We start from the raw sequence: 11,397 nt of genomic DNA on the forward strand, positions 1-11,397 counted from the left end.
CATTTAGCAAATAAGTGACAATATTGTGCATAATAGTGTTAAATGGCATAGAAAAAAATGGGAAACATGTTGAAAGCTGACATGTACCCTATAACCATTTGGTTTGTTTAATATATGTCCTAATTTAAAAAAAAAATTGAGTTGGCTTTATCAGTATTGTCATCATTACCAAATAATAACCCTAAATAAAAAAAAATAATAAAGTTCTTCTCTGGTTTTCGTACAAGGGACACTCGAGAATATTGGAAGACGTCCTCGTAAAGTGAGCCACTGTGACATCTACATTTTAGGTCGTTTGTACTATATGTATAAATTCTTGTTAGATCAGGTTTAATTAACTAAACTAGTACACAAGTTCATTCAAAATATTAAGATTCCGATTACCTTTTACAATAAGAGACTTTAGTTCTTTTTTGAAGAAAGATAAGGTTGGAGAATCTTGAATAGATTTAAGAGTTGAATGCTTCTTTTTGTAAATTTATTGGGGTACATTCTAAAAATGTGCGCACGGTCAACGCTTTTACAACCCTATAAAATTACTAAAAGTATAATGACTTTTTTTTTGCTAGGATCATGAAAACACGATTTCTATCAAGTTTTCTTTTATTTACCTGTGCACTTTATTTTTTGGAAGCTCGTGTCATCATGAATGTTACATTTCATTGTGAAATGAAGGTTAATTTCAGAATGACGTGAGATTGCTGTTCGCCAATCAAAATAACGTATTGTAATGAAACATACGTGTAATGTAATTATTTATCCATAATAATTCTTATATGATTTGCATATTTACAAATACTTGAATTGGATTGGTCCGTTAGCATTTTTTCCTTGGTTTACACTTCGATAGACCATGTTGCCGAAACTATTTTCGTAACCTTGATTGTGATCTATTCATGCGCGATACAGATGCATGGGGTCAAGGGGTTCAAGCAAATTGAGATTGAAAAAACAAATACATAACTGTTATTTCTATTCTAATGAATAATTATAAAAAGAAATAATGCATTAGAGCTTGGAAAATGTATAAATTTACAATAAAATAAAATTCCGCGAAATTTCATGAATGAGCTTGGCGCATTAACGTCATGGGAAAACTTGACGTCATACAAATGAAAATTCTCCGGATGAAGATTATTCAGTTTCTTGTACGCTTCAAATTTAACCCTTTCAGTGCCAAGACCAAAATTCAAATTTCCAAGACGTTAGAAACGTAACAATGTTTCGACGTCACAATATAGGTATAATCTTCGACGACGTTGACGTTCTGTCGCACCTGTTCTCACACGTTTGCATATATCTAGTGTTTAATTTTAGAAAAATATTTAACCAAAGTTGAATTGACTCAGAACACGAATACATTGTGGTCTCGAATCCTGTCTTTTTTACTCTTACGTTGAACCGTAATACATGAAAACTCGATGTAAAAAAAATCAAAACAACAAAACAAAACAAAAGTTTTGATAAATACTAGACAAAGGTTTCATGATTGTGCTTACGCTTTTATTATGGTTATTTATCTTGAATTAAGCTGTTTTAATAGCCATACAAAATACACTACATGTACACATCTACAAGAAGAAATGTTGAGTTCGCCGAAGAGACATTGACTAGATCGTTTTCCTCTGACAAGTTATTTTGCTACAGTCAGCACGTAATCATTCCGTTGAGTAATCGTTTTTTTTTTTTTTTTTTTCTTATTGAAATATAGGTCTAGTAAAATAATATTAGAAATTATACAAATACTAATATACAGGCAGTTTGCAGATTAAAGTAAGCAAACGAATAACAACCTTGTAACTGTGATCAAACTAAACTTTTAGTTGTAGGTTTTTATTCTCAATCGGAAGTGAATTATCACTGGTAAACTAAGTGAACTAATGGTCTGCAACTATTTCTAAATTAATGTTTCTAAAACTATATATTAGTGCCATTTTGTTGATAAAGTAAAAGCATAAGTCCCATATCAATCTGTACGGCAATCTGTCCTTTCAGTCCCGGAGTGTATAAATGTGGACCCCCAAACCGATACTTCTCAAAGGGAGTGTTATACACTTGAGAAGCCTTGTAACAGCAACAACTCTTTCAGTTGTCCGTAAGTGGCCAGTTGCAAGTCAAAATATGTATCCCTATCCGTCTCATCTTTTTTTCAATTGACAGTTCCGTCCTTCTCTCCTGTGTAACCACTCTGCCGAACCTACCTTTTAGATTTCTTATGCCTGCAAATTAGGAATATGGATGACATTTTTAAGCAGTACTTTAATTACTTTAATCTTTTTTAACTTTCCCACTGTATTTGTTCAATAAATACAAACATCTAAAACTTATTTTGAAATCTTAAAAAAGATCGCTATAGACAAAAAAACGTCAAGGAAATTCTTCATGTTTCTTTGTTGTTGATATTTCTATTTTAATCGTCGCTGAATGTGAAGCCAGGCAAATTGGATTTAAGTATTTGCGAGATCTTTAGTTAACATGTCATTGTTTTTGTTGTAAATTTTAAGTTTCATGTCGGAATATAAAACAAGAAGAAATATGAAAGTTGAATGTTTAAGCTGTAAAACTTTTAATGTTTTATTTTACTTATACAAATTGTATACATACAAAATGCCGACCGAAATAAATTTATCTTTACTCATATCAACCAAAATGCATTCGTAAGATTTTGATAATAGGATTGGTAAGCGTTTTACAGTTTATTTCATAAATAAATAAATCTAAATCCTATATTTCATCTTTGTTCTTTGGTGAAGATTTTACGATTGACTTCCATACCAGTCTTTTTATGAATTTATAATTACATAACATGTATGTTTCATAATAATACATTATTTTGATTGGCTAACAGCAATCTGGCGTTATTCTGAAATTAACCTTCATTTCAAAATGAAATGTAACATTCATGATGACACGAGCTTCCATAATAAAGTGCACAGGTAAATAAAAGAAAAAAACTTGATAGAAATCGTGTTTTCATGTTCTAGCAAAACAAAAATGTAATTGTAAGTATTGAATGCTTCTTTTAGTAATTTTATAGGGTTGTAAAGGCGTTGACAGTGCGCACATTTTTAAAATGAAGCGTTTCCGCTCTTCATAGAAAATGTTACAGTACTTCGGTCAACGCTTTTACACCCCAAAAAGAAGCATTCAATTCTTAAATGAAGATGTAGGCACACCGTCCATTCTTTTTTTTGGGGGCAGGATTTATAAATGAATTGTTTGATTTCAAATGTCTTGAAAAAATATTTTAGAAATTAAATGGAAAAGAGTTGTTTTCATTGAAAATTAGGGAAACAATTATTTAAACTTTCACTTTTCACTTAAAAGGGTCTTTTTCCTGTATGTTACTGAAAGCAATTGTTTTCAACTAAAACAGAATAAAGTTTTTGTCCAAGAAAAAAATCCTACCTTTTGCCTCCATGCATTCGCACCCACAACCTCCACAAAAATAAATGGTTAGTGCCTTAAAGATTGTCTTGTTGACGATTCATCAAATTTTTGATTTGCTAATTATTTGAGCTTAATGCTACATAAAAATGATTTTATCTTACAAAATTTATGGTACTATTTCTAAATAGATTAATATAGACAGACCTATTCGTTCAGATGGCTTATCGCCTATACAACTCAATACAATTTAGTTAACATGATGGTGCCCTTCCGGTTTCGGGCGAATACAACAGTATACTTCATTGCACTCCGCTTACCTTGTTTATCGAGCAATGATTCTGTTTATTCATGTATATTAGACAACATCAAGGATAGTATTTTAACTGATTGTTTTCTTTTTAGGGGAATTCATTATAACACCGATTTTGAAAATACACTGTGTCCTAAAACATAATATAATTTGTCTATTTATGCGTAAAATAAATGTGTGGTTTTTTTCAAGTTTTAAAAGTCTCAGTGAAAACACTTTCACAGAATACAGTTTCTCCTTTTTCTCCTTATTGCACTTTTAAAAATGAAGAACATCAAATTAAGAGCTTTTTATTACTAAAATTCTTATTTGAGAATCGTTTTGTAGGATATGTATTCCGTTAATAAAAATCTATGATTGCATATACTAAGTATCTTTGATATACAAACAGACGTTTTGAAATATGTTTTTCTCTGCAAAAACCGTTTTACTTTTTAAAGGACATACCACCGAATTAGCGACATGGAGACATAAATAGTATCAATATTCCAAGTAAAGTTCATGACCTGAAAAGATCACCGAGAATACGATACTGTTACGAAATGTTGTTGTCCGTATTCATTGGACATTTTACGACAGTCATTGTTTTGAAGCGACATCACAAAGTACAACCTCATTTATTCCTAACGCGACAACGATTTTCAAAAATACAAATTTCTCTGTTATGTTATACAGATTGTAAACTAAACGAACAATTTAAAAGGCAGAACATATTTCAATAGTGAAATACATGAGAGTACAGAAAAGACAGACATTCAAAGCCTGATTCATAACCTTGAGGAGGCACAATTTATTTTGTTTTAGTTCAACGGTTTCGTGTAATCATTATTTATTTGAAAACTCATCAGAAAATTCATAAGGAACAAGGCTCGAATTCAATCTTAATTGACGAGGATTGTCAGTTTTCCTACCGAAGGTCGGTGGTTCTCTCCGTGCACTTCGGCTTCCTCTGCCAATAAAAATTGACCGCCACGAAATAGCACAATAGTGTTGAAAGTGGCGTTAAACACAAATCAATCAATCAAACAATCATAAGGAGCAAGACAAAAGAAACTTGCTAAAAAAATCATGGATCATACAAGATGATCATAATTACATTAAACTCTTGATCATTTTGAAAGAGCCTTTAATGAATTGTCAGTAAAATATCTTATTTATTTAATCACGACATATTACATGGCAATATATATGACCAATTCTAACTCGTTTAGTCAATGGATAAGAGCTAGCATTTGGTATGCATTGCGTCGGCCAGAATCTTCGTCAATTTGGGGAGGGTACAACATGAACTGATCTGATAAATATGATCATTCAACGGTATTTTTAAACCTTATTCATGAAAAGAAAAAAATACTCGGATACTGTTTGGATTTCGTTACCTTTAGAAACTAATATCGATAAAAAAAAATTGTTTCTTTTCATTTCAATTTGATTTTTCAAATTTTAAATTGCTAAATGTTGAGCATTTTCTCCCGTTACTTTAAAACATTCATTCATAATATTTCATATTTTTGTTATAAGCATAAATAAAAGGATGTATGAGCAGTGGCGTATGAATGGACTGAAAAGTGTGGGAGGGGGCAAACATCTGCAATATTTTTTTTTTCTCAACAGTGGATGGAAAAGGAGGGACAGAAACAAGAAATGCATTACAGACTTCTAGAATTGCTCAGAGGACTGTTCCTGTTTTCACTTAATTTTCCTTCTTTTCCACGTTATACTAGTATTTTAAAATTTTACTAAAGAAAAGAAAGAAATTAAAATAAATACATTTAAACTTAATTAAATATATATTTTTAATTAAAAAAACGCTTCGGTGGTCTCGTGGTAGCGTATTCGCCTTGAATGCGTGAGGTCCTGGGTTCGAATCACTACCGGGTTAAAGCAAAGACTTTTAAATTGGTATTTTCTGCTTCTCCGCTAAGCACGCAGCATTAAGGTGTAGAGCAAAGACTGATCGGCTCGGAGTCAGAATAATGTGTCCGGGTAAGGTAACATATAGATATAAGAAGATGTGGTATGAGTGCCAATGAGACAACTCTCCATTCAAGTCAAAATTTATAAAAGTAAACCATTATAGGTCAAAGTACGGTCTTCAACACGGAGCCTTGGCTCACACCGAACAGTAAGCTATAAAGGGCCCCAAAAATTACTAGTGTAAAACCATTCAAACGGGAAAACCAACGGTCTAATCTATATAAAAAACGAGAAACGAGAAACACTTATGAACCACATCAACAAACGACAACTACTGAACATCAGATTCCTGAATTAGGACAGGTGCAAACAAATGCAGCGGGTTTAAACGTTTTAATGGTACCAAACCTTCACCCTTTTTCTGAAACAATAGTGTAACATCACAACATGTCTTCTTGCGGACTGTTACCTTGTGAACTAGCACGTTAAAAATTAGGCTAAGCCGTGTCGGTCTAGTACAAAGCAGGGTCAATATTCATATCACATTAACATGTTCTCCTCCTCAATATGCATATTAATTTGCCACTTGATATTATGCAGCCATCCATCATCATCATCATCAATTAAAAACAAAACAAGAGAGAAATATGTTGCCTGTCTATAGGAGCTCAATCTCACATAGGTGCGATCTTTTAGATTAGCTGTTTGTTTCAAAAACTTTTGCCGTAAACATAATGATGAACTATTTTCTGGCAGATACTCCTTTGCAAATAATATACTTCATATATTTTTCACTACATTTATGGTCAGCTTTATTATTCACCGAATGATTAACGGAATAACTATTTTCTGTGCTCATTAATGCTCAATATTATACAAACTATTGGTATGGAGAACAAAAGCAGGATAACAAACTGTACCAAAACCAAAAGTTGTTTTCGCTCACCACTTAGACAACCAATAACAAAAAAAATACAATGAGCTTTATTCTTTCATTGCTTATTAATCATTTTTCTAAAGTTTGACAATGGAATTGTGTACATTTGACGTTAATAAAGCATGACATTACACGTATCGTTTGTTCTAGAACGGGAACCTAGTACTGACGTCAACCGAAATAAAACCGTTAATTTTTTAAACTTAATATTGTTGTTGTCACCACAACTAATTTGGGTATATTTCATACAACACAAACGATGAATCTGTGCTTCAAAGTAATCTTCAGGTTTTACTTATAATATGCCAAAATATTGGCCCCATGGCGTTTTTGAGAAATTACAAAGGCCAAAATATTGGCCCTTTGGCACATAACTTGTTAAATAATATCTTATTAAAATGAAGTTTTTGAGGTAGGTGTTATTTCATTTTTTAATCGAACATTAATGGATTTCAGAAAGTCAATATGGCGGCACACTCCTTCGTTACGAAATGCTAATTGTGCATTTGATGGTAAATAGGAGCCAATGTACCGAAAATTGTTAATAAAAATTGCAAATGTTTGGGTTAAGAATGCCGACCGTGCGAGGGCTTTATAGCCAGTCAAGGTCGTTAAAAACTCCCATAAGTAAGGATTAAACACATTTTTTCTAGAGGTTATTGATGTGTAAACTGGGTCGCTGACTAACAAACTTTACATTTTGTGAGTTAATCGCCCCAGGTTACACATCAATAACCTCTAGAAAAAATGTGTTTAATCCTATAGTATTCCAGGTTAGGACAGATGAAGGTATAAATGAATTAGCTGATTTTCTAAACCTGCACCTTGGGTCACATAGTTACCATTTATCGGAGGTTACAGCCATTTACATCTGATATAAGGAGAGGTCAACAATTGGTTAAATATTCAGGACATGTACCATTATGCATTTTATAAAAAAAAATTGTCATTTTCAGTGATTTCCGTCTATTAATTTAGATATCCCACCCTGTTTCGATATAATCACACTTCCCTTCTTGTCAATTTGGGTAGGCTAGTCGCTATTCGAGCAGCCTCTAGCTGTATTGTTTTTTCTTCTGATTTATCAATCACTTTCAAAATCTCAAACTTCGCAAGCTTATTCTTAAACTAGTAAAATTGATAAATATGTATATACATAAGATTTTTTTTAAAGATTTTTTGAGAAGATAAACTTTTCAATTTCCGTTAAGCGTTTAATTAATTGTGTTAGAGCTGAATTAGTTATATTGTCTATGTGTCTCAATCAGTTTCTGTCAGATGAAAACTATATACTAAGGTGTTTATGTTTATTTACAATTTCGACATTTTCATTCTTGAATGCTAATGTTCATTCTAGGGATAACAGCATTTGAGATAGTCAGGGCTTTATTTTTCTTTTGATTAAAATCACCAAGCTAGGCATTTGCCAAGTTAACTATAATTCTTCGGTAATTATTGATCTTCAATATCTCCAGAGCACGGAAAGCGAAGTATTGTCTGCAAAAAGCTAAATTATTTAGGTCATCAAATATATCAATTATGTATATTAAAAACAGCAGAGGACCAAAAAGATATTTCGGGTTCCCCAGCCCTAACGAAGTCGAAATTATACATTTCACTGTTTACATCCAATCAAATCAATTATCAGAAATTCCCTAAGATTGTAATTTCTTTCGTAGCTCTATTAAACACCTTCAATATATCACCTAAAATAAAATGAAAATAATTGACAAGCGGTCAGCTAGAATTGGGCGAATTTGATATAATATATAACAAAATAATAATTGGTGTAAACTACACCTTTAAGAAACAACCCAGACTGTAAAGTAATCTATGTTCAACGATATACTTAAAATATAAACTAGTATACAGCTCGTTCCATGACTTTATCAACACATGTAGGGATGGAAAGCAGTGTCGGAGTTTGGTCATGATGCAAAGATGCCAACCTCTTTGAGTGCAATCAGTAAAAAGGCATTAAAATTTCCGTAATTTGTGTCTTTTTTCAGTAATATTTACTTAACATTTCATAATCAATGGACTGTGCACACAGTGATATGATTCATTGGTTATTGGTTGCTTAACGTCCAGTGGCAAATATTTCATGCATGTTCAGGAAAAGAACACTTTTCTTATAAATACAAAAGGTAGGTCCTTTAATTAATAGAGGTCGCTCGGGATGAGAGTCGGAAAAATTTACACTGCCACTGGAAAATGAGGGTGTATGGGATATGGGAAAGAAATTTACCAATGCAACAGGCCACCTACGGATCTCAAAAAGAGTCGTTTCAACGGTTCTTAAGGAACAGAGTGTGTAGCACTCTTTCTTCAAGAGGAATATGAATTAACATCCCCAACCCGACCGGACGTGGCTGCTTACTTGTACATCCACCACAGCCAAACGGACGCCACTTTGGTAAGAGTATTTCTGCCTGTTGGGAAGAAAACCTGTAGTGACTATATTTCTTTTCCTCGGTCATACTTTTTGGGTGACTCTCAGTGACAAAATGGTTTCCTATATTTATCAGAACTACGATTCAAAGTTGATGATCAAATGAGGAATACTGACCATTGCGTCAAATGAAAATTTTTTCATAATTATATATATATATATATGCAAAAGGCATAATGGTCCGGATTTCTAATTCAAATTGTTCCATCAGACATTGCAAAATTGAAAACAATGACTGGTTTCGTTCATTAATTATTCAAAATTAGACAAGAAATATATAGGTCGTTTTGTCCTGTAATCCCGATTGATTGTTGATTGCTTAACGTCCAGTGGCAAATATTTCATGCATGCTCAGGACAAGAACAAGTAAACAATAAATTAAATAGGTAGGTCTTACAAGAGAGGCCGCCCTGGATGAAGGTCGGGGAAAATTTGTACCACGGGAAAATGAGGGTATATTGGATATGGACAGAAATTTAGCATTGCAACAGGCCACCTACGGACCCCTACAAGAGTTGTTGCAAGGGTTCTTAACGTGTTAAGAGCGTGGCACTTTCTACACGAGGCATCATATTTAACGTACTCATTCTGACTGGACGTGGCTGCGTACTTGATACATCCCCCACAGCTAAACGGACGACCCACTTTGGCGAGGGTTCTACTGCCGATCGGATGAAGACCAGTGGCGACCATATATCTATTCCCCAGTCACCTTTGGGGATAGTCCCAAGAAACTCAAAGGAAAATTCAAGCGCTAAATGTTACACGATTCTAATCAAAAATCATTTATTGTTGTTTGCTTTACGCCGCATTAGCACAGAAAGGATAAACGGAGAACTATTCTAGACAGGTAATGAACGTAAATCCGTAACAAATAGACTGTTAATCGTAACACCGTAATTTTGGACTAAATTCGTAACAATTACGGGAAAACCGTAAAGGTTGGCATCTATGATGATGGTATTCATAAAATTATCAAACAGATGGACTGTCGAGTCAACGGGTTCTCTCATCATCGTTCCCATAAAAAATTTCATGGTTTGGCTTTGTATTTTTATGGGAAAATGACTAATTACAACAAGAACAGCTCCTGGTGGTCTTTTTTTTTATCTGATAAGAATGAAATGAAATATTTTTACAAAAAAACATTTCATGAATTTTTACTGACAAGTTTATTGTAGGTCATCTATGTAGAATGCGACAAACCTTAACCGAGAAATTGAGTCACGGTCAGGGTTAAAGAACCTAACTATGACAGAGAGAGTACTTTAAAACTTTTCATTTTGAAGTAGCGACATTCAAGCAATACACATGCATATATGTAGTATAATCAACCTTTTCTTTCCGGATTTTATCTATAGAAGGTTGCTGCTTACAAGGAAGCAACTAAGGTTGCGGTTAATATTTGTACTTGTAGGTCCATCTGTTTAATACTTTTATGGCTAGGGTATTCATGACCAAACTCCAAAACTACGTTCCTCCCCTACATTCATGACTTATCATTATTAGTATCTTTTGATTAAAATTTAAAGTTTGACTTATCAGTTGAACTAACTCAAATAATATCCATGGATTGTCATTATATTGTTTACCATAAGATGCTTTACTCCGTCCTCTATCTTCCTGTAACAACATTTAATTTGTTACACAGTTAATGAGTTCACTTCCCTAAAACTGTAAAAAAAAAATATGAATTGAGCAACAAACTGCACAAAGTGCGTACAATAATGATATTCTTTCTGGTATATTTTCTTATCTGAATTAAAGCGATCTCGAATATAATCTTAACACGGTAGACTGACGGTTGCAGGGATTACGGGGAAGGGGATCGCAAATATTGACTGAAATACATCCTTCGCGCGCTCCCCCTAAATTCCGAAATATACTTTTTTGGGCCATAAAAGACTGCTTTATTATCAGGATTGCCCCTCTTTAACATTAAATCATGAGTTTCAACATGTTCTTATATTACTGACGTATTTTATCTGAGGTTTATCTACAATCTACTTTAAAAAAGGACAGTTCATGACAAAGGAACAAACATAGTCTAAATAGGTGATATGGGGTAAATTACATTGAGACCATAAGAGGCATTTCGGAAAAAAGTTCCATCTTGTCATAACCCCTATCCCCGCTTAAAGCTCTGAGTCCGCTTCTGGTATGAGACGGGTAAAGAAGTGGCTGGGTCTTCTATTTCAATTAAATTACAACGTGGCAACTCCTATTTAGATTCTACAATTCTTCTTTTTTCAATTTCAAATTGAAGATTCGCTATTCTGCAAAGATTGCTTTTATTTTCAGTACTTATAAAAAGAAATATCTAGTATATTATAATTGGTCTCAGTTTTTGTGTTAAGTAAAAAGGTCTTCCTATTAGCAGTAATGTAGTTT

Source organism: Mytilus californianus, unplaced genomic scaffold (assembly GCF_021869535.1).
Source record: "Mytilus californianus isolate M0D057914Y unplaced genomic scaffold, xbMytCali1.0.p SCAF_14, whole genome shotgun sequence".
Taxonomy (NCBI): Eukaryota; Metazoa; Mollusca; class Bivalvia; order Mytilida; family Mytilidae; genus Mytilus; species Mytilus californianus.